We start from the raw sequence: 6,594 nt of genomic DNA, 5'->3' as shown, positions 1-6,594 counted from the left end.
ATTAACTAACATCTTCACCCAGTTTCTTCCTCTCCTGTCTCTCCAGGAAATCTGATTAAAGGCCGAGGTCATGGTCCAGTTCCCATCCCTTCGGTACCATCCCATGTGCTCTCCCTTTGACCTTAACCCTGAATCCCTGTGTACCATATTCTCCACATTTTTTTCTGGGGCATGTTCATCGCAAAAAAAAAGAAAAGAAAAGAAAAGAAAAGAAAAGAAAAGAAATGCTCGGGGCCCCCTGAGAAACGGAAAACATAAGCTTTCCACTTATGGCCCACAGAGAAGCTGGACTGACTTGGACTGACAGGAACAGGCATTTGAACTAAATATACATTTAAATTCTAGGCTATCCGTAGGAGGCGGGAAATCTTTTTATTTTAAAGCTAACATAATCATTTCAACTAGGCTTCCCAAAGTTGAGGTGGTATCAGCCCTTTGATATCCTGCTTTGATATCCAACTTGATAGGAATAATTCGAATCATTAAGTTCATGTTTCAAATTAAAGGTACTTCTGAAGGGAACGTGTTTCTAAAATAGTTGATTGAGGCTTTGGCTTTTTGAACCTTACCAAACCTAATTCATCCCTCTCATCACTGTGCAAAACTTGATTTTTTACATTAAAAAGTTTAAAATGTAGGGGGAGGGTACAGCTCAGTGACAGAGCACATGCTTAGCATGCATGGTTGTGGGTTCAATCTACAGTACCTCCATTAGAAATAAATACCCAATTACCTCCCCAAAACAAACCAAAAAAACCCCAAAATTTTAAAAAATGTTTTAAGTGTATCATGTGTGTGTGAATACTAAGATGCTTGCTTCTGGGCTGGCCTGTGAACTCTCACTGAAAGGGAAAGATTCGTTCAGTTCTGTTATCACCAATACACTTATGAAATGTTTATTGAATTGGAAAGGATAACATGGATTAAAGATTCTTCTGGGAAATCCTGTTTATGTTATTAATTTGCTTGGCAAGTTCTTTCTTTCTTGAGAGCTTGTTTGGAGGTTCTAGCAGGGGAGCGCAGCTGCTCGTATACCCTTGACCCAGAAGAATGGTCCTCCTCTATTGGGGATGGTCATCCTCTTCGACCAAGTGCGCAGCTTCAGGCAGGATGCACACGGAGTGGTGAGGGAGGAAGGGGACACCCGCCTAGCCAGCCAGATCAGCTGAATCAACCCTGGTGATCAGTGGGGTGACAGATGTCGCAGCCAGATCGCCCTCACATCCAGTTCTTTCTTGATAGGAATAAGACACAATTCATTGCCAGCCTCTATCCAGATTTAAAATTCCATTTTAGTGAAGCTCCCCATCGTTCTGTGGGTCTGTTGCTGGATGTCTCCAATCAGGTCTTGATTTCTTCTCCCAGTCTTCCTGGGAGGACTCTGGCCTGCAGGCTGGCTCCATTGCCCAGAGGAGCGTGAAGCCCATGTGCCAGAATCGGGCATTTGGCCTGCTGTGTCCCCCAGACCCATAGGCCCCATCCTGTGCACTTGGCCCAAGTCAGCCACTGTACACGTGGTCTCAGAGGGCAAGGTGAAGTTGGAAGGGTGCATCTGGTACCCAGTGATGTTCTGTGGGCCTTGGCACCAGACCCAACTGGTACAAATTCTGACTCCAGCACTGTAAGTGTGTGGCCTTGGTCAATTCAGTGAGTCTCACTGAAACTCAGTTTTCTTTTCTATAAGATAAAGGGGGGAAAAAATCATGCCTGACCTGTAAGAATGCTGAAAGAATTGGAAATAAGGATGCAAAGTGGCAACTGCAGTGCTTGGTAGCTCTTGACAGGAGGAAAATCTTTTTAAAGGGTGCCTTTCTCACCATGGGTGAGCCATACCATCTTTACCAAGGTCAGCTTGAGCTTCAAAGTCAGAGGGTGAGGGGAGGCTGAAGAATCCAAAGGCCAGGTCTGGTTTGCAGGAGGGAGTCTTGGCCTAAGAAGAAGTCAGAAAAAATAGCAGTGGTCCTGAGTATGAACTGAGCGCTCACTCCAAACCAAGTACTATGCTACACATTTCACGTAGGACATTTTATTTCATTCTCACAACTCCCATTTTTTCAGCTTTATTGAGGTATAACTGGCAAGTAAAATTGTAAGATATTTTAATCACAATGATTTGATATATAAATATAAATTTAGGGGGGTGAGAACATTTAAGTTCTACTCTCTTAGCAAATTTCAATTATGTAATCTGTGTTCTCAACTATAGCCACCATGTTGTACATTAGATCCTCAGGCCTTACTCATCATTTAGCTGCAAGTTTGTACCCTTTTACCAGCCTCCCACTAATTCCCTCACCCCCCAGCCCCTGGCAACCATTTTTCTACTCTCTGTTTCTATGAGTTTGACTTTTTTTTTTTTTCCAATTCCACATGTAAGTGACACCTTACAATATTTGTCTTTCTCTACCTGACTTGTTTCACTTAGCATGATGCCCTCAAGGTCCATCCTTGTTGTCCCAAATGGCAATACTCACAACTTGCATTTTATAGATTAAAACAAACTGAAGCTGGGAGAAGCTAAGTAACACATCCAAGCACACCCAGCCAGGGAGATCAGGCCAGATCCAGGCAAGAGCCAGGCGTTGCTCTGAGTATGGGTTCCTGCAACTTTCAGCCTCGCAGCCTCAGCAGGACCCCTGGCCTCCTGAGGTTACCCCTTTCTTGGGCGCCATATCTGGGGTCTAGCACGGGGCAGGCACACAGGTAAAAGGGAAAACAAGCCAACAGAGATCATGGGAGGTGAATGGAACCACCCTTCTGGGACAGAGACAGAGGGTGAAAGGAAAGCTTTGTCCCTTCCTGTGACTGGTTAGGGCAGAGTAGGGACCCACGCAGCCCATCAACGTGGAGATGCAGGAGGGACCCAGCCCACTTCCCTAGACCTTCAGCCTCCTCTTCCTGACTCATGCCTAACAAGCCTGCAGGGCGGGGGCGTGAGGAAGAAAACTGACAAAACCAGTGATAGAAGGAAAAAAAAAAAAACAAAAACCCGGATTGGAACATTTAGCTTCGTTCAGGACTAACTCTAAACCGCACCTCTGCCTGCCAAGCCCTAATCGTCATCCTATGGCAGAGTCCCTTCTTAGTCACTGTCTGCCCCTCCAGAGGGACTTGTAAGACAATTACAAGAATTCAGCGATAATCTCTCCCGATTTACATCTTTCAGTTTTTATTTCCCGGGTTTTCCAGAATTTGCTCTTATTAAACATCTAAAGCCAAAGCCAGCCGAAAAGGCTTTTCAACATATGTTCCTGTCTCCCTCTGCCTGATTCTATTATTCGGATCAAAGTCCCATTGCAGTCCTGGGGTTTCTGTCAGCCTCAGAAACAGGAAAAGGGAGGAAGACGAGGCCTTTGGAATGGAACAGCCATGAGACCTGCGAGCTAGCCAGGCTGCCAGCGCCATGGCCTTGTATGTTGGCATTGGAGATGGAAGGTCTAGGCCAAGAAGGGGCTGCCCGCTGGGCAGAGAGGACCTGCATCCCAGGGAGGCTTAATCCAGTGAAGCTGTCCCCTGAGGTCTGGGGAAAAAGCCAATTCTGGTGTGAAAGTCACAATCCATCACAGCTGGGTTATTGGCACATTTAGAGAATGGAAGTTGCAGTACGGCTTCCATGGGGGCCTGTTTAAATCCTCAACCCTCTCTTTCTATCCCTCATAGCACACACGTGCACACACACATGCACACACACACTCTGCATAATGAAGAAAGACTCGGAAATTCTTAGTCAGAAGGGAGTCGTGGGATGACACTACTTCTTTGAAAGGCTGCCCTGACCCTTCTGAGGTTAGAACTTGGCTGGGACCGAGGGGAGTGATCAGAGCTGTGGGTTACGGAAGCCCCATGAGACACCCCTCAGTGTCTTTCCTCCACATCCCAGAGAACCGCCCCCTCATCTGCTAGTGTCCCAACACCTTGGTTCTTTCCACACATCCCTGAGAGGTTGGATCCCAGGTGAAAGGGATCTGATTTTCCCTCCTGAGTTCCCCATACCACACCCTGACCTTGACCTTTTATAGTTTTAGCAAAATGCATCCTCTGCAAAAAGTAATTGTAGTTGAGGATTACATCCCAGACGGGCGTCGGCTGTATAAGCGGCCGGAACCGAGAGCCCAACCAGGCTGAAGGCTGTTTCTCTGTCTCATCACAGTCTGGAGGTGAGGGGCCCAGGCCGGCTGGGAAGCTCCGCTCCGCACCGTCACTCTTACCCCAGGCTCCTTCTCTTTGTTGCTCTGCATCCTTTGGAGATGCTCAGAGCTCCTGCTCCCAGGAGCAAAGGACAGCAGAAGTGGAAGGCAATTAATTTTCATGTAAGCAAGTGATGCCGAAGTTATACACCTCGATTCTGCTCGGATTCCACCAGAGAACTTAGTTATGTGGACACATTCTGCTGCAAGGGAGGCTGAACAGCATGGATTCTAGCAAAGAGGAGTTAAGGAGTTAAGGTTTTGTATGAAACTGTGAATGTGGGCTGTTCAGTGTCACCAGATAGTGAGAGCTCATTCTTCTAAGGGTGCCTCTGAGACACTCCTAGAACCTTCTTTATCTACCATCAATCATCTATTTATCCATCTACCATCTACTTGTATCATCATCTTCACTGAAAATGTGATGGAAAAATTGACAAGAAGACAGGCTCAAGATGGAAACATCAAGTAAACTGATCATTCATTTGTTCAGTCATTCAACAAACACTTACCAAGTTCCTACGATGAGTCAGGTGCTGTGCTGGGCACTGAGATCCAGACGTGGAAGGCATGTTTGTCACCCTGAGTAAACTTGTCTGTGGTTTTTGAACTTGCCAATCCACCCTAATGCCCAGAGAGACAGGTGAACTTGTTTTGAGTAGACCTCAAATGATGCTTCTTGGCCATCTCCATTTAATTGAAGGGTATCCTAAGATGGCAAGCTAATTAAAACAATTACTTACCATTTGCAGCCACTTATCTTCTTAATGATCTGCAGCAACAACAGCTGCAGAATTAAATTGAATGCTGATGTCAACGTGATTATAACCATCAGCCTAACGTCGAATTTTCAATTTTGAGGTCCATCAAAACGGCAGCAATGTGCTCACTTATTGGCTCTATAATACACCAATGTTACAAAGTCGAGCTTAAAATAGTATCACTTTCAGTGATTTCCTTGTCTTTTGACAAAACTACTGAAAAGAGCTAAAGACCAGTGAAATCAAGTCTCTAGATTCTTCCAATGCAGAGGTCCTGTGGCCCCTGATTCTCTGTGACGCCTTGTGGGCTCAGGATACAACGTGGGACCACTGAGAGGCAGAGCAGCACGACACAGCGGGGAGAGGTCCGAAAGATGGGTAACTTGGCGGCGTGTCGAGAGTCCCATTCCAGAACCAGGAGTGGGGAAATCAGAAGGTTCCCCTCGCTGCGTCTCCGTGCAGAAACTCCCTGAAGGAGTCAGACGTCTGACCGGGCTTAGAAAACCCCAGGGCCAGGGATCTATATCCTCTGCAGCTGCCAGACTTTGTGCTGAAGGAAAATGATTTTCCTCTCAAATATGTCCTTGCAACCTCCCAGATGCCTTGCATGTGGGCTGCAGCGAGGGCCTGGGCAGCTCTCCACCCCCCACCAAGCACCCCCAGGGTAACCGCCAAGAGAGTCTGGCCCAAAGCAGCTACCAGATCGTCACTCTCCAAAGCGTCTAGAGCCAGAGTGCGTTTGCTGCGTTTCAACGTCACCAACCTTCCAATCCCAGAGGGACGTGATGATTACCGGGCACAGCCGCTGGGTTTGCAGAGAGGGCAGGGAGATGCTCAAGGCCACACTGCAACTTAGTAGCTGTGTCAGCATCCCGTGGCCTGTTCACTCCAACATGACAGCCATCTCAGTCTGCGCAAACGTGCACTGGTTTAATAAGGAGCGATAACAATCACAGTGACAGCCCCCACTGCCAAAGCTCTGCTACCCCTCCGTGTCATTTTAATCGTACTTGTACCATCCTCTGTTCTCTGCCGACAACCGTACAGAGTAGATGGGGCAGGGGTGAGTGCACGGCTTCGGAGGGGGCGGGTGTGGACATGGAGAGCACAGAAGGCACCAGCACACACGTGGTCCATGTGGTGTCCATGATTGGAACCAGATCTCCTGGCCCCGGCCAGCATGCTCCCTACTCCACTGCTTGGCAAGTAGCCACCTCCTCCGGTCCTGGTTGGCTCGTTCACTAACGAAAAAGAGAATAAAACAGAACCACATGAAACAGTGGCTCTATCTAAAGACATCTCCCGCTCTAAGGCTCATAACCAGGGCTGGACAGCCCAGCGAGACCCCTTCAGCACAAGGCACGTTCTTTTGTCTTAATTCGTCACCAGGCAACGTCTGGAGTCCTCCTCATCTCTGCAATTGCTCCCCATGTGCTAGGTGCTGCTGGCACTCGGGGATGCACAAGTTTGAGGAAGGGAAAGAGAGCTGAGGAACAAGAGTTCTGATAGTTGCCTCCTGTGCTCAGCACCTCACAAGTATCATCTCACTTCATTCTCCCAACTGCATTCTAAGGCATGTGTGATTGTCCCCCTTCTGTGCAATCTGAGGCTCGGAAATTTAAGCAACGCCTGAGGTCATACAGCTA

The 6,594-nt window shown here is 47.6% G+C and overlaps 1 long non-coding RNA gene across 1 annotated transcript in view; it reads right to left on the bottom strand.

The window, feature by feature from the left end:
• Nucleotides 1–5,068: 5,068 nt before the first annotated feature.
• The window catches only part of LOC135318628 (uncharacterized), a 131,969-nt gene continuing 130,443 nt past the window's right edge, over nucleotides 5,069–6,594 (bottom strand). The window contains exon 5 of the long non-coding RNA XR_010376907.1: nucleotides 5,069–6,189. This is a non-coding gene — a long non-coding RNA (uncharacterized LOC135318628). The remainder of the gene's footprint in view (nucleotides 6,190–6,594) is intronic.

This window comes from Camelus dromedarius, chromosome 19 (genome assembly GCF_036321535.1).
Source record: "Camelus dromedarius isolate mCamDro1 chromosome 19, mCamDro1.pat, whole genome shotgun sequence".
Taxonomy (NCBI): Eukaryota; Metazoa; Chordata; class Mammalia; order Artiodactyla; family Camelidae; genus Camelus; species Camelus dromedarius.
The sequence above is the reverse complement of the archived record's forward strand: the minus strand, read 5'-3'. Positions and strand labels throughout refer to the sequence as shown.